Source organism: Mustela nigripes, chromosome 4 (assembly GCF_022355385.1).
Source record: "Mustela nigripes isolate SB6536 chromosome 4, MUSNIG.SB6536, whole genome shotgun sequence".
In the NCBI taxonomy this organism is placed as follows: domain Eukaryota; kingdom Metazoa; phylum Chordata; class Mammalia; order Carnivora; family Mustelidae; genus Mustela; species Mustela nigripes.
Window position 1 is genome coordinate 185106254 of NC_081560.1, and position 22665 is coordinate 185128918.

Genomic DNA, 22665 nt, shown 5'->3' on the forward strand with positions numbered 1-22665 from the left:
AGTTGATAATTGCTGAAGTTGGGTGATGGGGCAGGGTGCCCTCTGTGATGTTGTGGGGTGAACATCCTCGCAGCGTGGGGGGGTTTCCCTGAACAAACCTAGAAGAGGAGCTGCTAGCTTGATACGCATTTATACGCTTTCCAGTCATGTATCTACCCCCCGCCATGAGATTTAGTGTTTTTTTTTTTTTTTTAAAGATTTTATCCATTTATTTGACAGAGAGAAATCACAAGTGGGCAGAGAGGCAGGCAGAGAGAGAGAGAGGAGGAAGCAGGCTCCCCGCTGAGCAGAGAGCCCGATGCGGGACTCGATCCCAGGACCCTGAGATCATGACCTGAGCCAAAGGCAGCGGCTTAACCACTGAGCCACCCAGGCGCCCAGAGATTTAGTGTTTTTATCTCTGATTTTTAAAAAGTAATATACTCTTCTGTTTTATTTGTGTTTTCATAATCACTTTGAGGATCTTTCTCATTTGCTGGTCCTTTGGGGTTGGTTGGTTTGTTTGTTTCTTGTGAATTATCTGCCATGTTGTTCCAGATTATAGGCACAATCACAGCGAGTTCTCTGTCCTTTCCCCTCCAAGCAGGAAGGGGCAGCAGCCTGCGCTGGCTGATGAGAGTCAATTAATTGTTAAGTTTCCAAGAATTTTGTGAACTGGTTTTCAACTATGGGTAGCCCGGAATCAGCCCTGTGCAGACATTTAGGGTGCGACAGCCAGCAAATCCTGCAAATCAAGGCTCCCACTCCTGGAGAGCTGGGTTTTAAACCTTTCCTGGCACAGCACCGCCTCCACACATTCACATCTGGACAGAGCTTGGTCCAAAACAGCATCAGGGTGAAGCTGACCCATGGATGCAGGAGAGGCTGCCCCCCGACTCACTGACCAGAACTGGAAAAAGCCTGGGGGCTCTGTGCGTCCTGCGCTCGGCACCTACTGGCAGACAGGGACAGCGTGCGGAGGACGGCCCCTAAGGGATGTTCTGCCGCTGGACTAGGTAGGCTTGGCAGGACACCCTGCGGAGTCTGTTCCCTGGCCCCTTTCTCTTCGGTGCTAGGTACAGCCAGCTGTGTCACTTGCAAGGCCCAGTGCGATGTGAAAACGCAGGTTCCTCATTCAAAAGGAATTCCTTATTCACCCATGATTTCTTTCTCTCCACCCCTCACAGCTTCCTTTATTTCCTATTTAATGTCACGTTCTCTTGGACTTGGGGATTTTTGTGGGGTGAATGCCAAACCCCATAGTTGCCTGGGGTCTTGCCCGGTGACTTGGCACACAGGGCGTATGTGACTTACCTGATTCTTTGGGTGCCTGCACCCAGGATCCCACCAAGATCAAAGGCAGAGGTGCTCAGTACTTGGATCGGGGGTTAGGGCAACGGAGCACCTATCCTGGGGCTGGGAAGAGGTGGAGGGAGGTTAGCCGGTGAGTGAATCCAGGACCGTACTCCACTGACCCACCAGATCTCACGCGTAAAACACAAATGCAGAGATAAAATTAATTCAGAAATTCAAGGCAGCAACCAAACTTGCTTTAGACCCCAAGTGTGGAGGTGGTAAGTACTAACAAGAAAAATGGAAGCAAGGAAGGGGGAGAGAAAGTGTCAGGGGTGATGCTGATGGAAAAAGGGCGAGTTAAGATTTTCAGTGTTGGGGTTTGGGAAAGTGACGTCTGAGCAAGAAGCTGAGGAGAAGGAGGGGACATGAGGCACCACAGCTGTCCTTAGTGTCACCTTCCTTGTCATCCTCCCCAGGGCTCCATCCGGATTACAAGGAGTTGTGAGTAGTGTGCAATGGCACAAACTGTTCGGTTAAAATCTGCCCGCGTAAGATTCAATTTTAGTTAGAAGTTATTTTAAGCTTTGAAAATGTCATATAAAAAATATTCTGGTTAGAATCCCCCTCTTTTTCTTTTTTTTAAACTGTAATGTTTATGAATTCAGTTCTCCTTGAAACAGACACTTCATTTATTGTCATATTTTTGGAGACTTGGGAAAGTTATCTCTGGCATCTTCTGAGCATTAAACATTTTTTGCAATGATCTTTTCCCCTTCCTTCTTTCAGCTGCTCACTAGGGTTTCTTCCCCAAAAAGAAACACAGAGTGTTAGATAATAAAAATGTAAGGTTGCAGGAAAAGGAACAAGAGCAATTCTTCCACATCAGGAAGTAGACATTCTGTCAGGTTGTTTGAAAAAGAAAATCCCCAAATAACAGTGCCTTCAATAAAGACGGATGTTTCTTTCCCATGTAAGAGATGTCTGGTGGAAGGCAGACCATGCATGAACTATATTTCTGCTCTACCATCCTCAAAATCGCCTCTTAGTTCAGGACAGTCATAGGAGCTCCTGCCATCACATCCACACTCCAAGAAGGAAGATCGGGTGAGCTGAATGGCCTGTTTCCTTTCTTTTGAGGGAAATTGCCATCAAATCCCTCATGACACACACACACACACACACACACACACACACACACAACCTCACTATAGGCTAGAACTTAATAACATGGCCCCACCTATCTACAATAAAGACTTGGAAATACAGGAAAAGCATTAGCCGAGTAACAGTTTCATTAGAAACTTGTGCTCTGTTGTTCCAGAGAGGAAGGAGAACGGGTGTTGGAAAGAGTCCCTAACAATGTCTGCCACAATCTCCACCCTCGTTTTTCTTTTCAAGTATAAGGGCTATAAATCTCAGGAAAATAAATCAACACCTAACTCCTAGGGCCAAGAGAAACTATATTTTAAAATGTTCTCATTCTAGCTTTTTAAAATTCAGATGAGAAATTCCAGTGGGGAATGTAGATTCTGTCATCTTTACTGCTTTTGTGTATGTCAACTTAAGTAGTCTACCATTTCGCCTGCTTTGGCGTTGTACAGTCAAATAAAAGAGGATTTCACTGTAGTTAAATAGAACTTTGTATTTTACAGGACAAAATAATTTTTTAAACATGCATTTGAGAAAGGAAATAATAATGGGCTGATTACAACGGTAGTAATTTAAGTTCTAGGTCGGAGGTCCCAACAAAAGTGTTTCTGAATGGACATCTTACCTTTTGTTTTCTTCTCCTGTGGAAACTAATCCCCAACAAAAAAGCTCTTTTCTCTTGTTGACTCCTGCCACAGTAGGGCACCTGGTCAGGCAATCTTCTACAAGTAAGTGAGGCTTTCTGATGGAAAGTGAATGTATTTTTTTTTAAGTGGTCTATTTCTCAACTCTTTCTTTTTTTAAAAGATTTTATCTGTTTATAAGGGAGGGAGAGGAGAAGGAGGAAGGGGAGTGGCAGAGGACTCTTGGATAATGACCTGAGCCAAAGGCAGACACTTAACCCATGGAGTCACCCAGGCGTCATTCATTCATTCATTCATTCATTTGATGAATGAATGAATGAATGAATGATTCATTTATAAATAAGATTTTATTTATTTATTTGATAGAGGAAAACACAGCAAGAGAGGGAACACAGGCAGGAGGAGTGGGAAAGGAAGAAGCAGGCTCTCCACTGAGCAGGGAGCCCTATGTAGGGCTGGATCCCAGAACCCCCGGGATCGTGACCTGAGCAAAAGGCAGATGTTTAACTGACTGAGCCACTCAGGTGCCCTGTTTCTCAGTTCTTGAGCAAGAGTATACCTACCTCTAAAAGACTGATTTTCTTTCTTTCGCATGGTGACAGACATTGTGTCTCAACATAGCAACACAAGAAAAACGTCATGCTTCAGTTACAATGACCGTGGGCCACTATGTTATCAGGTATCTGTTGTGCAGGGTAACCTGGTGATTAAATTGCTAATGTTTTCTTCGTGGGGGGTTTTTCCTTCTGATGAGCGAAGCTTCCAGGAGTATTATGTTAGCACAAATCTACATGTCCTTTATGAATTTCTCTGCCTTATTAAAATATAGTTATCTCTGAGTTAGAGCTGGCTTCTTCACATAATTCTTTTCTACATAATAAAAGATTCTTCATCTCTAATCCTGATTTCAGGGATGGAAATCCTGCAGACAGACTCAGACCTATTCCATAAGACAAAATCATAAAAGGAAAGTCTCTTATATCCGCCAACTGTGGAAATATAGTTCAATTGCTTAACATATGAGGACGACAGGCATCAACTTCAGTGGAGGCCCCAACAAATCTTAGCTTTTTTTTTAAGATTTTATTTATTTATTTGACAGAGAGAAAGCATGAGCTCGGGGAGCAGCAGAGGGAGAGGGAAAAGCAGACTCTTCGCAGAGGAGGGAGCCCAAGGTAGGGCTTGATCCCAGGACCCTGGGATTACCACCTGAGCCGAAGGCAGATGCCCAACCGACTGAGCCACCCAGGCACCCCAAATCTTACCTTTGGTGGTAAATCTTTTTAGTCTGAAGAGATGGTGCTGGAGAGATAACCTTTGTGGACTTAAACTTTTTCCTACTGCTTTAGGAAGACTGTTCCCGGTGACTGTCCATTATTTTACTGCAATGTGTTTGTACCACCTCTGACATCCGTCTTTCCTGAGTTTCAGCTCTAGAATGGATTAATGGAATTCTTTTTTATAGCATGAAATCATGCTGAAGTAACAAAGGGAAAATTCAGAAGTTTTCAAAATACATTGTCTTTGGGTGGAAAAGTCTTTGCTTAGGCAAAATAGCGATTGTTTTTGCCTCCAAGTGAAGTTCTAGAAATATGCATTCTTTTTCTGTTTTTAAGATTTTATCTATTTATTTTGGGGGGTGGGTAGTGAGCTGGAGGGAGAGGGAGAATCTGAAGCAGACTCCACGCTGAGTGCAGAGCCCGACGCGGGGCTTAGTCCCATGATCGATACTGAGATCATGACCTGAGTCGGAACTAAAAACCGAATGACTGAGCCAGCCAGGCACCCCAGGAAATGTCCGTTCTTTTGCATGTCTTCTGCTATAGTGTCTGTTGGCTGGAGAACTTTTATTTGTCCCTCCAGATCCACTTGCTCTGTGCCCCTGGGGCAGACTGGACTGTGAGGGCTATGTCAATGGCTCCCTGGCTTTATGGCCACTGATTTGGTCTGGCCAGTGGGAGGCCCTATCCAGACACTGAAGGGAGGAGAGAGACACCAGGATGTTTACTCTGGCTGGTTCCTGCTGGGCTGCAGGTTGACCGTGGCTATGTTACCCTAGGAAGGTTCCTGCCAGGTGGGCCTCCCTACAAGGGCTCCCTCCCCAGGATTTAGTGGTGGCTCAGGGCTGTTTCACCATCCTTGTTTGTTTTCTTCAACCTCGCCCACACGTTTGTAAAGAATTTCGATTTTCCCAGTGGAGCATGCTGTTTCTGCCTGGGACACGGATAGGCGAGTTTCCTGATGACAACCCTAAGCCTGGGATAATAGTCATTTGGCTATGACTTGTTTGGAGAAAATATTTTCAACATGAATAAGATTGAAAGCAAGGCCTTGGACGATTTAAGTTTCTCCTGCTGTTTTTTTGTTTTTACCACTAGAGTTGAAATTGTTTACATTTTCACAAGAACGTAAAGAGGAAGGATGTAGTTCTGCAAGGTAGTTGTACAATTCAACGAGGTCTCAAGGCGGGTTGCTGACATCCTGCCAGAGCTCCCAGACCCTTGTGAGTGGTGGTCTTACCACTGTGATCCGGGGCCGATGTGTGTAGTACTGAGTGGGCTCTAAGATCAGCGTCTTCTTTCCCAGACCCACCTACCCTGCAGGCATGTGCACTCCAGCTCACTCTCTTATTGCCTTGCTTTGTTCCCCATTACTGTCCTGCCTGCTGACCCTAACTAACACTTCAAGGGGACTTGGGCAAGGCTCCTGAAACAAAGTGCTGTGGAGCTGATGCTAAGGACCCATCCCGAAAGGTTGCGTGAGAAAGTCACTCAGTTTGAGCACTCAGATTCACTCAGTGCGTCACTGAATGAGTTTGGTTTCAGCTTTGGTGCTTGTGCTATTTCTCATTTTCCCCCCAATTGGGAAGACTCTGATCTCACAAATGCAATGAGGTCACTAATCTCTCATCCTTCTGGCAAATTCTATTTGCAAGAACTGCTTCTTGAAAAAAGTAATCTCAGAATGGAGAAGGCACTGATATTTAGTTTTAATCCACACATTTTATGAAAACCTTGGTAAGCAATGTGTTTTCTGGGTCCCAGCTTTGTCGAGGAAAAATTCTGGGGAAGGGTTACTGGGTTATAACTTCTGGAGCTTGTGTTCTAATTCCTAAAAAGAGAGTCTTGTAACCTTTCTGGCCCTTGGCTTTCCGTTTAATCACTGGAAATAATACTTATCTGTCAAAACTAATAAGGATAGAATAGGATGATGGATGGTAAAGTGCTATGAAAATTTAAATATCCTAGGGGCACCTGGGTGGCTCAGTTGATTGAGTGTCCTACTCTTGATTTCTGCTCAGGTCATGATCTCAGGGTCTTGAGATCAAGTCCAACATCAGGCTCCGTGCCCAGCAGGGCGCCGTCTGGAGATTCTCTCTCTCCCTCTACCCCTTTCCTCGCTTGTGCTTGCATTCCCTCTCTCTCGCAAACTAATAAATCCCTTTAAAAAAAGAGAAAATTTAAAAACTTTAAAGATACAGGTTATTATTGTTGCCTAAAAAATTATAAAACATAGCCTAAACCTCTGTTTTTTAACCTTTTTTTGTGTCATGAATGCCTTTAGAGAATTGGTGAAAACTTATAGACCCTCCCTCTGGAACTGCATAGGCCATTCAGAAAGTCAGAGGATTTTTTTTTCTTTTCTTTTTTAATTTTTTGTTTTCAGCATAATATTCATTATTTTTTTCACCACACCCAGTGCCCCATGCAATCCGTGCCCTCTCTAATACCCACCACCTGGTTCCCCAACCTCCCACCCCTCGCCCCTTCAAACCCCTCAGATTGTTTTTCAGAGTCCATAGTCTCTCATGGTTCACCTCAGAGGATTTTCTTATGAAATTTCAAGGCATCTATGGATCTTTTGAAGCTCACTACATCCTGGACAAATTTCATAAACTAAATCTTGTTTTTTTAAAGGTGGTTAAGTGTAAAAGTGAAAGTGTTAGATATAATTTTCATCTGCATTCATTTATAAGGTTTGACAGTTAAAATTTTGCAAAAGATACTGCATAAGCTATATAAATTACAAACCAAAAAAAAAAAAAAAAAAGGAATCAAAGGGAAATATCAAACTATTCTGAGTTCTTGAATGGAATTTCAATGCATTAGATTTTGGAACTAGAAGAATGATGGTTGGAAATATCCTGAAGTATAAAAGAAAGAAAGCAAATTTAATTCATTCAATAAATATTTCTTGAGCACCTTTATGTGCCAAGAATCATTCTCAGTACTCTGGATTTAACTGTGAATCAAACAGTCAAAATATCTATAAATAATTATTAAGTAAGATCTATGCCTAATGTGGGGCTCAAACTCATGACGCTGAGATCAAGAGTCACATGCTCAGCCAGGTGCCCCACAGGGTCAAAATAACTCACATACAGAGATGATACTTTTTATTCGTTGTGAAAGCTGTTAAAACTCCAGGTAATATATGGATACCAGCCAGTGATTCCCTTAGTTATAGATTCACGTTTTACTCCTACATGGAACAACTGAATACTTTTTGTATTGGTCCTAAAACTACCTTTCTGTCTGACCGGCCCCTTTTTAAATATGTAGCTTATATATTGTAAATTTATAGCTACTATGAATACATTGAAGATAACCAAATATTGTGAACTTTATGGTTTCCTCCTAGCCGCGAAGCTATGATACTGACTATTCCCTTTGGTCCACAATTTGAATTTACCTATTGTTTTTTAAGCCAATGAGACCATTTGCTTGAATCACCAAGTATTTAGGAAATACTTGAATGGCATCATGAATGCTTTCAAATATTTTGAAATATTTTTAGACTGTGGTCTCTGAAATGAATGGAAGGAGAGGAATGAAAAATACCGTGTCATTCCTCACTCTTCAGATGATTTATCACTTTAGTGTTTGGCAAGGAGGCAAAATCGTTTCAATTTCATGAGCATTATATTTTTTTAAGATTTTATTTATTTGTTTGTCAGAGAGATAGAGAGAGTACAGGCAGGCAGAGAGACGGGTAGAGGCAGAGGGAGAAGCAGGCTCCCTGCAGAGCAAAGAGCCCGATGTGGGACTCGATCCCCAGATGCTGGGATCATGACCTGAGCTGAAGGCAGCCGCTTAACCGACTGAGCCAGCCAGGCCTCCCTTTCATGAGCATATATATAGTAAGACATGTAAGAAAGTATTAGACCCTAGATCAGTATGTTTATTTCAGCTGTGTGTATGTGTGTGTATTTTAAGTGTGCTGGTGGTAGCATTAACTTGTCAGCACTGAATGGGAAGAGGTTTGTTTATAAAAACTATAAACTGAGCAAAAATGCTTCACAAGAGGTTAGAGTTCAGGCACATTTAAGGTTGACCAGATATCAGTCCTGCTTTTCTCTTTTTCAGTTTCCTCAGTGGACCCATCCCATCCATCCTGTTCCCCACTATGCTCTGCCTCCCCTTCTCTCCTTGCTGAGCTCATTAGACTTACCTGCAAAACACAGTCTTCCCTTTTTGCATTTGTACTTTCCAAGGGAATGGCATGGTTTGCTTAGTCTGTGTCCTATTTTGGAACATAAATAATTTGATTATTTTGTTTGGAGTTTGCCTTTGTCCTGAGAAATGAAGAAAATTCAAACTTCCCTAACTAGAGGCGGGCCTCAACCTTTTTTTTTAAAAAAGTCATGTCCGTCTCAGAATAATTTCTTTTTTTTTTTTTTTAAGATTTTATTTATTTATTTGACAGACACAGATCGTAAGTAGGCAGAGAGGCAGGCAGAGAGAGAGGAGGAAGCAGGCTCCCCTCTGAGCAGAGAGCCCGATGCGGGGCTCGATTCCAGGACCCTGGGATCATGACCCGAGCCGAAGGCAGCGGCTTAACCACTGAGCCACCCAGGCGCCCCTCAGAATAATTTCTTAAATGCATAAAATAAATGAGGTAACTCTATTACAACTTAATTGGTTTCCTTGTTATCAAATACTTAAAAAAACTATAACATTAAGCACTTTTAAAATAACACATTAAATAAAAAGCTAGCCCCAGGTCTAACGGCCACCATGGTTTTACAGTTGTGGTGGGAATAAAGTGTATTTTGAGCCATCTGCAGTTATAATGTGTTCTAAGAAATCTGTGATTTCTGTTGGCGCCAAAGCCACAGGTTTGTTAACATTACTGTGGTTTGTTGACTTACGTTGATAATTAATGTGACTTCTTCATTTTGGTTAAATGTTAGTGGAAATGAAGATGTCTCTTCTTCCCATCCATGGTTACAGCCCCTACGGGGCACGGGGACCCCAGGTGAAGAAATTCTCCCCCTCTTCCCCCCACCCGTTAGCCCCTTGGTGCTGAGACCAGCACACAGCACAAGCCTGACATGGCATGATTCCTCCATAGCTGTTATCTGAAATAAGTAAAACACAAAGGGGGAAAAAGACATTTGTCCAATGCTTATGATTATTGCTAGGAATTTTTGCCTCTAATCTCATCGACCCTCTGATTAACTGCCAGAGTAACTCTGGATTTCTCAGAGGAGGGAATGGGGACTCAGGACAGCTACACAGCAGAGCAGAATTTAAACTCTGCTCTGTTTGACTCCGAAGTTCACATTCTTTCCACCCTCACATTGTTGTCTCTTACAAAACTTTTCTAGATCCAGAGAGAAAAACAAGGGAAGTCCTTTCAGATATCTGATGTCTCCAGACTTCTTACAAAGACTCCATACAACTTCAATTCTCTCATAACTCAGTGAGTCTAACTTATACAAGGATACCTAGGTGATGTTTATGAAAATTTCTTTATCTAGATGTAGAGTGATCTTGTTTCTATGAGCCTAAATTCTCACCCATGGAGACGAGTCAAGTCCCAGCCTGGCCAGGACTTGGTTAAATCAAGTGAGCGGTATTCTGTTTGATGCCTTACACACATACCTGGCCCTTTCGTGAGAGATTTTATCCCAGTCAGATTTGTGGTTGGTGTCCAGGACAGTCACAGGATAATCCTATAATCCCGTATTCCTCAAAACAGTGTCATTTATTGCATAAAAATGGATCGGACAGCACCATTATACTGCATTTTCTACTGTAAAGAGATTTTTTTTTTTTTTTTTTTTTTACTGAGGAATCATGTTGACCACATATAGTAAATGGAATATACTTCGCAGTTTATGCAACTGACATTTTCTGCAACATGGCTGAGAATCTGTTCTTGTAACAATCAATCCTTCTAGCATTTCTTTTTAGGGAAGTTCACCAATTTTATAAAACCTGCTTTAGAGGTTTTATAAATAGGAGCATAGAACTCGAAGCAAACTAGACCTGCTGTCCCTCCGTTCAGCAGAGTGCCTTTCATTTTCCTTATTTGGAAGTGTCATCTCCCTTAGGTGACCTCTGAGGTCTGGGCTTCTCAACCTTGTCGGAGAAAGTGGTTCCTTGTTGTTTTTCTTTCTCTACTCTTCTTGGTTTGCTTCCTCACAACCTTTGCCCCGACATCCGTCGGTTCTCCTCCAGCTTCCCAGTCCAGCCCTGAGCAGGTGACCTGCGCCTGCTGCCAGCAGGAGGAGAAAGAGTATGGAGTCAGTGCTGTCACCTCTCTCCGATCAGAATCTCCCTCCACTACTGTTTTTTTACGTCTTCCTTTCCTTTTGTTTCTGAGAAAGAAAGGGCCCTTCTGCTTGTCCAGACAAAGCACTATGTTCTGGGTTACCTCCCTATTGGATTGGAATCACTTTTTTCTTTCTTCACCTTCTCTCTTCTGTTTACAAAAGTACACAGATATGCTCATTCTTTAAAAAAAAATACGTAAAAGAAAACAAAACCTTTCCCTTATTCTTGTTACTCCCTGTGTCTATTATTATTATATCTCCTGCCTTCTTTGCATTGGCAAACATCTCGGACTGGTAGCCTATAATCACTGCTTCAATGCCCACACATGCCTTCAGCTTTTGAAATCTGCCTTCTTTCTCCACCATGCCACTGAGAATGGTTCTCCAGAAGGTCACTAAGCCTCTTGTTGGTCAAACCCAGTGACCTTTTCTCTGAAGTCTCTAGAATCAGACATTGTTTATTATCATGTTCTTGAGAATTGCTGCTGCTTTGGCTTTGAGAATATCTTTTTTCTTTTCTTTTAAATCTGTTTTTCTGACCAGTCTTTCCTCTTCCTTCAGAGATCTTGTTTCCTATTCCTGCGCCTTTAGGGGTCACTTCTACATCGATAAGCTCCCGATGTTTATCTGTTTATCTCCAGCTCTGGCCTATCACATTTCAGACCAGCATTTCCCCTGCTTGCTACACATTTCCTCCTGAGCCCAGGAGCTGGACATACCTGATCTCTTCTTTAGTTCCTCTCCTGTGTTTCATATCAGCCAGAGTTCTCAGACTTTGGATTCTTTTGCTTCAGATTCAGACACTGGCAAACGCTGACCCTTCTCCTGCCACCTTATTTCATGTCTGCCCCCCCTTTCCATTCTAACAGCTACTTTGGTTTGGGGTTCTCGTCTTTTAATTGGATCTCTGTCCCTGCTTCTAGTTCTACCCTAGTTTGTCCCACAGACGTTCCAGGTTATATAGCTCCAGTACTGGCATTTTCTTGCTCAAAACCTTTCCATGGCTTTGAACTAGTAAAGGAATTAAGTACAGATGCATCATTTGGAATCCAAGACCTTCACAATAACTAAAATGGAAATTTCATTTTCTACAAGTTTTTGGGAAATACCCCAAAGCCAAAACAAACTAATGGTCAACAAAACTATACTGTCCCTACATTTTAGTTTAAGAGTTCTAAGAAAAAGAACTATTTTTTAAAAATAGCACATATTTTTTCCCCTAGCTTTAACATAGAGTCATTTTTGGATTTGCTCTTCCTCTCAATTACAAGGTAATTTTCATTTGAATTTACTTAGCACATTCCACCTCATATTATAATTGTGGCTATTTTTGTCTTGCTCTCTTTCCTATGCTGTAGTCTTTCAAACGTAGAATTTATCTTACTCATCTTTGTGTACTTCTTGTTCTCTGGCACATGGTGCTTACTTCATGTTTGCTAACTTGAGTGAAGAGTTCATAAAGCCTTACCCCAACTATATCCCTTTAACAAAATCAACTACAACTCAAACTAAACAAAACCACTGCATTCTGCTGTTCTCATGGACTCCGAGGTGAGGTGGTTTGCAGCTGAGGTGCAGGAAGGGGAAGCTGGAGGTACTCAGAAGCTCTTAAAATACTTTCAAAGTGAAATGTTGGTTGAACCATTTGTTCTTACATAGTAATGTGGTGTTTAATCTACAGTTGTGTTAATTATGTTTGAGATTAAGTGTTAAGTTTTGTACGCAAATGACTCTTGCGGTTTAAACTCAATTTATTGACAAGTCCTTGACCAAATAATGTTCTGGGAATACGAGATTCTTGAAAATCTCTGTCACGGGAATGGCTGTGAAGAAGGTTGTTGGTGAGGGGTAGGTCTACAAGGTATTATTCAGTGGCTATAGTAAGGCTATACACATATCCTTAACTTTTCATGAGAATAATACTGCGAGTAGTTTTACCAAAAGAAGTCTCCCAGTTTCCCAAATCCAGTTAAATGCTCAGTAATTTTTCCTGTTGAAGCTGAAGTGTCCAATACCACTGGTAAAGCCCATCACAGTGCTACAGTTCTTCCACAGGTAACTTAAAGCGGTCTACGACTTTTCAAGAGTTGTTGCACTTTATGGTCTTCCAAATTCTTGAAATACAATTTTGAAGTGTGAAAAACTCAAGGCGAAGTCCCACTAACTAAGAAAAACCAAGCTCTCTAGCTGGAAAAATTGGACAAACGGGCTTTAAGCACAAGGCTAAATGACTTATCTATTTGGCTATATTTAAAGTAAAAGAAGGGGCGCCTGGGTGGCTCAGTGGGTTAATCCTCTGCCTTCGGCTCAGGTCATGATCTCAGGGTCCTGGGATCGAGGCCACATCAGGCTCTCTGCTCGGCAGGGGGCCTGCTTCCTCCTCTCTGCCTGTGTCTCTGCCTACTTGTGATCTCTGTCAAATAAATAAAATCTTAAAAAAAAAAATAAAGTAAAAGAAGAACTACACAAAATACATCACCCGAGAACATATTCTGTTTGAGATGTGGGCTCTGGGAAGTACTTCCAGGGTTGTAATTTATCCTCTGTCTTAATTTACTATTTACAGAAAAGGTCATCTCCATGCTACAGAGAAGGCAACCGTGAGAGAGGTAGGAGATCGCAGAAGAGAGGGGAAAGCAAAGTCTCCATGGCTTAGACTTAAAAAAATTTTTTTGAGGTGGAGCTGGCATAGAACTGCACGGCTCCATCATGTTTGCGCACATCCTAATGTTGCGTATGTAACATACATATTACAGACAGACACACACGTAGAAACGGATATACGCCCCGAAGGTAGGGTTTACGTAAAAAATAGACATCGCAAAAAATACATCGGTAAACCCCTAAACATCGATCTTTCCCGATGTCTTGCAGAGTGTGTATCAGAGCGAGGAGGTAAACCTCGAGGAGGTTTGTATTAGAGCGAGAATCTGTCACTGAGTAACCCGGTAGACCTGAGACCCGGGGGTGGGCTGGGAAGTGGGGCGAATCGGCCGCACGGACAGAGCAATGGGAGCCGGCCAGCCGAGCGACCGCCCCGGGCGCGCCGGCGGCGGCCCCCCCTGCTCCGCGCACGTCGTGCCGCCCCTTCGCCTCTCCGCGCGCCCCGCACGGCACAGAGGGCCCGCAGCCCGACCGGCCGCAGCCTCACAATCGGGGCCGGGCGCCGGCATGACGTCACCACTCCGCAGCCCGCCTCCTGCGCCCGGAAAGAGGCGGCCGCCCATTGGCTGCGCTGCTGGCGACCTCCGGGCCAATGACAGGGCGGCGAGCGGCGGGGTCCCGCCTTGACGTTGTGCTGCTTGCCGTGGGGTTTATTTGGCTCCGGGGCCCCTCGCCGACGCCATTAGGAGCCGCAGCGCCTGAGGCCGATCCCCCCACCACTCTCCCCGCTCTTCCCCCGAAGCGCCCCCCGCCTCCGCGCCTGCTCTCTGCCCCTCTGCTCCCTCTCCCCCCCACCCCGCCCGGTAGTCCGGAGCTGCGCGCGGGCCCGCGGAGACCATGTCCTGACTGAGGGGAGAGGGCGGAGGCGGCAGCAGCGGGACGGGTGGCGGCACGGAGGGAGGCGGAGAGGGGCCGGGCTCGGCTCGTCGCCGCGGGCTGCTCGGGGAGTCGCCGCCGCCGCCGCCGCCGCCGCCTCCGGGCGCTGAGCCTCGGACGGGGAGAAGGAGCAGGAGCTGGAGGAGCCGCCGCCGCCAGGTAACCGGGCCACAGTAGGGCGCCCCACTGCAGGCCCTCGCGGCCCCCTCTGCGGCCTGCTCGGCCCCTCGCTCCCTGGCGGCGCCCAGGCCGCCGGCTCTCCGGGGCCGCCCGCCCGCGCCCCCTGGGGCGGCGTCGCGGGCGAGGGGAGGCAACGCGAGGCGAGGGGGCCGGGTGGGCCGCGGCCGCGCTCCCATCGTGGGCTTTCTCGGTGCGGCGACGGGCCCGGGGCTGTGGGAGGGTGGGTCCGCCGAGCTTGTTTACCGAGCATCGCTGAGCCGCGGCTGGACGCGCTGCCCGCCCTGCCACCTCTCTTCCGCCGCATTCCCCCTCCCGCCCCCCAACTTCTTTTCCTGCCCCCCGCGGGCGGGTGAGTGGGGCTTCGCTCCTGCTCTGCAATAGGCCGTAATACTTGCTTCCATCTCCACAAGTTGGTGCTGGTCTCCAAACTTGGATTGCGGCCCTTTGGCCGCTTCCTCTCCGCCTCCCGAGGTGGCCTCCGGCTGGTGCCATTTCTAAGAAAATAGAGGCGGTGGGCGACGAGGGTGGGCTGGGGAGGAGGAGCTGGGACTGGGGGAAGAACTGGCTGCCCCTCGCTCGTCGTAATGATCGTTCAGTGCAAGTATCTTTCTTTTCTCCGCAGGGGTTTGGTTTGGGTTATTTCACAGACAAAAGGACTGTAGTGAATACTTGTGTTACGCACCAGGGACGGGCAGTGTGGGTTCACCGGGGAAGTTTGAACCGGCCCATTATCTTTGAGGTGCACCGGTGTTTTGAAACTCTCTGGCTGAGAATTTTGAGTTCGTGTCGATCGAGTCGTCTTTTCCATGAACTCCGTAGACTGTCAGGTTAAGCGCCATTCTCTCTGCTCAGCATTTTGGTCTGTTTGCCCACAGTTTGGTTGTCAATAAATGTAACATTCAAGAATATTGTTTTAGGAATACAGTTGAGAAACCCTGAAGTCTTGAAAACCTTCTGTAATGAGTAGTTCTCTCTGTGGTCTCTTTTTTAGTTGACTTTATCACTTGTGCGACCTCAAGGGTACCCGTGTTTTGATCAAACATGGATGACTCAGTGTACAAATCTTATGCCAGGGGAAACCATAAAGAATTTTGATCTTGGTTTGTGCCAAGGGCCTTGGGAAAGTCACATAAATTGTGTGAAAAATAAAGCCGAATCTTCGTCTCCTGGTGGTTATTAATTAAATGAGGTAATTCTGAAGAAATTTAGAACCTTGCTCCCTCCTGATTTTTGGATCTTAAGAAATGCGTTCACTTATACTAAAATTTCTTGACACTGGTTTTATTGGGCTATTAGGGAAACTAAAAGGACGGTACTGACACATTTTAATCTTTGGGGAGGATAGTTGAATGTCATGAGGGATTTTTATTTCTGTTGATGTTTCAACACCTACTAATGCTTCAGAGCTTTGAGACACTCCTATTTACTCTTGAAATGTGCTTGGGTTAATAGGATGAACTCATTTTTGGTGGTGTATTTTCAACCTAGGGCCTTAATCCCCCTCTGTGCGCGGATTAAGGTTTATGGCACACCACATTTAAGGGCTGAGGGTAACACAGTTCTGGAACTAAGGATCCGGTTGTACAATATTCGGGGTAAATTGCCTTCTATGTGTAATTGTTCAGTGAGGGCTCTTCAATGTGCTTTACACTTCTATTGCTTTTATAATAACTGGAAACTTTAAATGGGAGTTGGAGAAGTGGAGTGCTTAGGTTTTTATTTAACTTGCGAAAGTTTTATTATTTGAGTATTGCTGCTGTCTCCCTTCTTCCCAGTAATAAACTCTTAGGCCTGGGTTTTGAACACATTTTCTCCCAGTGATATGCAGTCTCATTTGGAATATTTGTGCTTGCTTATGCTTTGGGTAAATAATATCTTAACATTTTAACACTCTCATCCCCTCACATCACAACATTAAAAACTTCCGTAATGCTCATTACATGCGAAGTAAGTTGTAAGCTTCTTGATGTGGTGTTCAAGTTTCTTTGTAATCTGGACCTGATCCACTTCAGTCTTAACTCCTGTTTCTTCCCTTCATGGATCCTTAGGTCTAGCCAAACTAACTTGTTTTTTGCTGCTGTGGAGTCCCTCCTCTTGGCCTTTCTTTGTGGCTTTTTTTTTTTTTCTTTCCTGTTTGAAACCGTCTTCCCCTGTATTCATGGATACTCCCTTTACTTTGGGCCCAGTTGAGTCCTGTCTCTTGAGAAGCCTTTCTGATCACAACCTCGAGGGATCTATTCACTTCTTTTTCTGTGTGGGACTCTTTTTTTTCTTAGCATATGCTAGGCTGGATTTCAATTTATCTTTTTTTTTTTTTTTTAAAGATTTTATTTATTTGAGAGAGAGAAGGCCAGAGGGAAAGCATGGGGGTGAGACGGAGGAGAAGCAGGCTGTCCACTGAACAGGTGAACAGGGAACCCAAGCCGAAGGCAGTCACTTAACCAGCTGAGCCACCCAAGTGCCCCTCTTTTTATGTTTTTATTATGCTCCCCAATTAGACCTCTGAGAAATGGGTGTGAATTCTTTTTCTGTGCGAACAGTATATTCAGCACTGAAATACGGATACATGGTTTGACAAAATATTTTTTGTTATAGATGTGTTCTAGGATATGCTGTTTGTAGTCTTCTGAGTAGTAGGGTTTCTGGAATTTTGATGATTTGTGAAATAAAATACTTGAAGTTATGTCTCTCTCTTAAAATTTTTTTTGGGGGGGTCAGTATGTTTATTTCTATTACTAGTTTGGTTTTCTTCCTGGAGCGTGCGCTCAACAATTTGGTAGTCATGTATTATTCAAATTACAGTAAGTACTGCAGTTCTGTAGTTTCCTTCAGATTTGAGTCTCTCGCAGTTACTTGCTTTGCGGTTTGCGTTTCGCACCAGTGACACTAAGGGAGGTCGTCCCATATTTATATACAGGTAACATTTAGCATCATGAGAAGGAGAAAATAATCTGTAGTCTCAGTTTGCATCCTTAACCTCAGATGTTGGCAGCGTGTGTCATTGATCATGAGGCAGACGAGACACAGGAGAATGTGTGATTCACTGCTACCTGTCAACGCTGTTGGAAGAAAACACAAACAAGCCTGTCCGTAGTATTTTTGTACACCAAGGATAACCTGTAATTATATAGTACATGGGTGGGTGCTGGTGTATTTGGAAAATAGGTGTATATGTTTCTGTTGCGTTAGTGAGTAGGAGGCTTGGTATTTTATGGATACCTAGTCTCTTAGCAGTAAACAATCTTGATTTATCCATTGCATATATGTGGGAACTTGGCCTCTTTGTCCAGTTCATCAAAATATTTTTTCCTTGTAATTGATGGATTTTTTTTTTTTTAAGAAAGTAGTTTACATAAAGACGTTTTTTTAAGCGTCAGAACAACCATTTTAGCATAATCGAAGCTGAAATTAGTCTGTTTAGGACCTTTCCAGACATACTAAGAATTTTTACTTAGGCTATTTGCATTTGTAAAAGGCACTTCCCTGGAGTTGATACCAGTAATTTTACTAGTTGAGAAATCTGTATCAGTAAGCATTCTTTGCTTTCTGGGAGGGTGGTATTTTGGTTAAGATGAAATTTTTGACAAGAGACAAAAGTTTGAATTTTAAAAAGGATGTTGGTCACGTAAATTGAATATAAAGTTGATAATTTTTCAGCTGCCTAGTGAATTTAACTTTTCAGTAATGAAAAAATGAATTTCCTTTTTTTTATAGTTCCTGTATTAAGGGTAGGCTGTCTCACTCTCTCCTTAACCAGTACAACATAATTTTGGTTTTTCACCATTTGGTAAGTCAGAATTTTATGTGGCTTGAATTCACGCACATAAAAAAAATACTTGAATACATAAAGTTTGTGGGAATCAGTTGCATATTTTCCATTTTTTTCTTAATTTTAAAGTAACAGTTTGATTGAAGTTTATTTCATATGCCATGAAAGTCCTTTTTTTTTTTAAAGATTTTATTTGTTTGAGACAGAGAGTATATGTATGAGTAGGGGGAGGGGCAAAGGGAGAGGGAGAAGCAGGCTCCCAGATGAGCAGGGAACCCCCCATGGGACTTGATCCAAGGACCCTGGGATCATGACTTGACCTGAAGGGAGACACTTAACCAGCTCAGCCACCCAGGTGCCCTGAAATTCACCCTTTTAAGGAAGTATATAATTCATTGGTTTTTAGTGTATTCACAAAGTTGTGTAACCATCACCACTATCCAGAACATTTTATCACCCCCAAAACTGTACCCATCATCCAGTCATTCCCTCTTTTGCCCCAGTGTCTGGGAACCACTAATCTTTCTGTCACTATGGTTTTGCCTGTTCTCTACATTTTGTATGAGTGGAATCATATAATAAATATGTGTCTGGCTTCATTCACTTAGCATAATGTTTTAGCTTTATTCATGTTGTGGCTAAAATGTATTGGTACTTTTTTATGGCTGAATAATTAATATTGTATGGACACACCACATTTTGTTTATGCTTATCCATTCATTGATTGATGACATTCAGGTTGTTTCTACTTTTCGGCTATTTTGAAGTAGGCCGCTCTGAATAACTGTGTACAAGTGTCTGGGTGGATCTAAGTTTTCAATTCTCTTGGGTAGATACCTGGGAATAGAATTGCTGGGTCACATGGTTAACTCTGTTAAGTGGCAGCAATTCACTTTGATTGGAATTCTGAAGGGAGGACATCATTTCTGTGGTTTTTAACAAACATACTTCTAAATCCTTTGCTTTTTTTGGTCAGGGTGGGTAATATGTTATTATAAATTTTTATTATAAAAACTCATTTTTTGGTGTTTTGTAAGACTAAAGTTTGTTTTCACATGGGAACTGCAGTAATTTGCAGAACTAATTTTTGCCTAATTTTTTTTTGAAGTGCTACCCAAAAAATGCTATTAGTCAGTAAATACTAGTAGAATATTTCATTGTTTTTTATTGCCTAAATGATGAGTAAGTGACTTGCAGAGTTGACATTGTTTATAGAGACATAAAGGTAAATTTTTCATAGGCAGTCATTGGAAGGAAATCATAATTCACAAAACTAAGTAGTATGAAGTGATAAAGAAGTGACTAAGTTAGCACAGGTTGGGTTTGGGTCAGGAAGGGCTTTACAGAGATGGAAACATTTAAGCTGGTCCTCGCAGAAGTGGTAGGTTTCTGAAACCGTGGTGCGTGGGAAGGGGCAAGCATCCTGTGCAGAAGCAAACCTGTGTGTGAGGGCATGGAGATTGAGAATTACATGCCTTGCTTAAGGACCAGCAGAGGCTTCAGGATAGCTAAGCATGTGGATGAGGTTGGAAAGATACTCCTGTCTAGTCCTTGTCTCACTTTCCCCGGAGCTTGTACTGTGGGTCTGGTGGAGTGACCGCCCAAAGAAAGGTGGAGTGACCCTCTTCCGTATGGCTCATCCTCACAGATAGGAAGAGAGAATTCTGTCTCCCCACTTCGTCTGTCTCCCTTTGTGTGTATGGTGGGATATGTGGGGGATATTTATTAAGTTGAAAATCTGAAGGCTTTATTTTTATAGAAATTCATCTAGCAGATTAATTTTTGGGCACCTACTGTGTGTTCTGAAATTTAGGATTTTAAAAAAGTAGATTATATAGAACTGTTACTGAATTAAAACATTTAGTAATGACCTACTCACCTTAAAAAAGCAGCCATACTGGATGTTGGGATACCCAGGTGAACAAGACTTGTATTTACATTCCTCTATGGAGAGGCAATCTAGGAGCAGACAAGGAAAACCAACCAACTAGTGATAAGTGCCCTGCAGATAATGCAAGCCGGGTCACGTGGTGGATGTGACTGAGTGGTCCGGGAAAATCTTTGAGTGGAGGTGGTGTTAAAACCTAGATCTCAGTGACCACAGCTGACCACATGCAAGTCTGGGGATAGAGCATTCTAGGCAGAAGAGATTTCAGATACAAAACTCTTAACATGCGATCAAGCTTGCTGGTAAAAGGGAACAGAACTCCAATTTTATGTAGAGATTTTCAAGAAAGGCTGGTAAATTTTAATTTTATTCAGAGTGGATCAGAAGCCATTAGAGGCTTTAAATCCTTGTGTTGTGATCTTGTTTACATTTTCTAAAGAATCCCTGTGGTTTCTGTGTATGGGTGGTGGATAGGGTAGGAAGCAGTAAGAATAGTGGGGAGGCTTTGCAGTAATCCACAGGAGAGTTGATGGCTGGGACTAGGGCTGTGGTAGGGGATTCTGGAGGAAAATCAAAATTTTGGGATTTATTTTGGAGGTAGTATCAGTGCCTTGTGGTAGCTAGAGACAGTGACTATAGTCAGCCTGTCATGTCACCTAATATTCATGTTTTATTCTAGGGAAATGTTTTTGTAATCCTGGAAGGTTGTGATAGACTAATGAGAAAAAACCGGAGTCAGAATTTGGGGTTTACTTCCTAAAGCTTTGTGACCCTGGGCAAATCATTTTTACTTTTCCTAGTGCCCTGGATTCCTTGTCATTAAAATGAATATACTTGTAGCTCAGGGAGATTCTAGGTATCTTAGGGGTGAATACCTGACGGTTTTTAGGATAAAGGGAAGTAATGTAAGTGTTTTGTGGCCTAAAGGTCCATACATAATTTAAGGTGGTGTTATTTCAAGATGGCAGTTGTTGGTAATATTAATTATGGGATATGGATCTTGAGGTTATTGGTTTTAGTACCTACTTAAAGTCAGGTATGGCATTATCATAATGTATTTCAATGGACCCTTGGGTCTTATTCATTTGGCCAATATCTGAGATTCAATAAGAAGTAGAGAGGGACTTGAATTTGTGTCTAAGAAGTGCAGTACATTTTCCTGTATATGGGAGAAATGAGTACAAATATCAAGAGATGGAACTGATCTTCCCATAGTAGATTAAAGTAGATTTCACCTTAACACTTTGGTGGAAGGCACTGGAAATTACTAAAGGAAAATGTAGGATTTTTTTTTTTTTTTTAAGATTTTTATTTATTTATTCGACAGAGATCACAAGTAGAGAAGCAGGCAGAGAGAGGGGGAAGCAGACTCCCCACTGTGCGGAGAGCCTGACCCAGGGCTCAGTCCCAGGACCCTGAGATCATGACCAGAGCTGAAGGCAGAGGCTTAACCCACTGAGTCACCCACGTGCCCCTGTAGGATATTCTTGAAGTGCGTGTGTATTTGTGTTTCAGTGACCGAGTAGATGCTTGAAGACCTGTCAGGTTGCATGCTCTACCAGCTGAGCCAGCCAGGTGCCCCAAGATTCTACAAATCTTACTTAAACTTGGCACTTACTCCGTTAATGATCTTTATAAAGGCAAAAGAAAATTTCAGACTATGTGTTGGAGTCTGCCATTAAAAAAAAAAAAAGATTTTATTTGTTAGAGCACACAAGCAAGGGGAGCTGCCAGCAGAGGGAGAAGCAGGTTCCCTGGAGCCTGACCTGGGACTCTATCCCAGGACTCTGGCCTCGGGATCTGAGGTGAAGGCAGACACTTGATCGACTGAGCCACCCAGGTGCGTGCAAATAGTGATTTTCGAATTCAGTTACCCTTTTTGCATTTATTAGTTGGATTTTTATTGCAAGGAGGAGCTTTCTCATTTACTTGTTTGTGTGTTTATCAATGTCTATGTAAACTTACAAATTTTTATTTTAGTCAGTGTTTTAAAATCTTTATTGTTGGGGCGCCTGGATGGCTCAGTTTGTCAAGTGCATGACCCTTGGTTTCAGCTCAGGTGGTGATGCCAAGGTTCTGGGATCAAGCCCCGAATCTGGTTGACGGTGCTCAGTGTGGAGTGTGCTTGAGATTCTTTCCCCTCTCCCTGTCCCTCAACCTCTGCTTCTCCTCCCCTGCTTGTTCTCTCTTTATGTCCTCTAAAAAAATTAGTAAAATCTAAAAAAATAAAAAAAAACTTTGTTGTTACTGTTTATGGTGATGCTCAAGTTGATCCAAATTTGGTCAGTAGGAGCTCTTTGTAGTAATTTCTGTCTTTTTTTTAAAATTTTTTAGGTGTGACTTTATTTCAGATTTGGTTTTATGTTTTAGAGCAGCTTTAGGTTCAACCCAAAAGTTACTGTGGTCTTTTTAAAACTCTCCATCATTCTTTGAGAGCTGATTTTTTTTTTTTTTTTTTTTTTGGGAAGAGTTTCCAGTGTATTAGTGACAAAAAAATTAAGGAGCAGATTTTAAAAAATAGACTTTATTTTTAGAGCAGTTTAGGTTAATAGTAAAATTGAGCAGAAAGTATAAGGAGTTCTTTTATATCCCTTGCCCCAACACAGGCATAGCCTCCCCCAATATTAATCAGCAAAGTGGTTCATTTGTTTACAATTGA

The 22665-nt window shown here is 43.0% G+C and overlaps 1 protein-coding gene across 2 annotated transcripts in view; it reads left to right on the forward strand.

Annotated features, from left to right (window-relative positions):
• Positions 1 to 13892: 13892 nt before the first annotated feature.
• ZRANB1 (zinc finger RANBP2-type containing 1) overlaps positions 13893 to 22665 on the forward strand; it is a 57819-nt gene continuing 49046 nt past the window's right edge. For both annotated transcript variants that reach the window (XM_059398778.1, XM_059398779.1), the window contains exon 1: positions 13893 to 14328. The gene's annotated coding sequence lies outside the window, so the exon portion shown is untranslated. The remainder of the gene's footprint in view (positions 14329 to 22665) is intronic.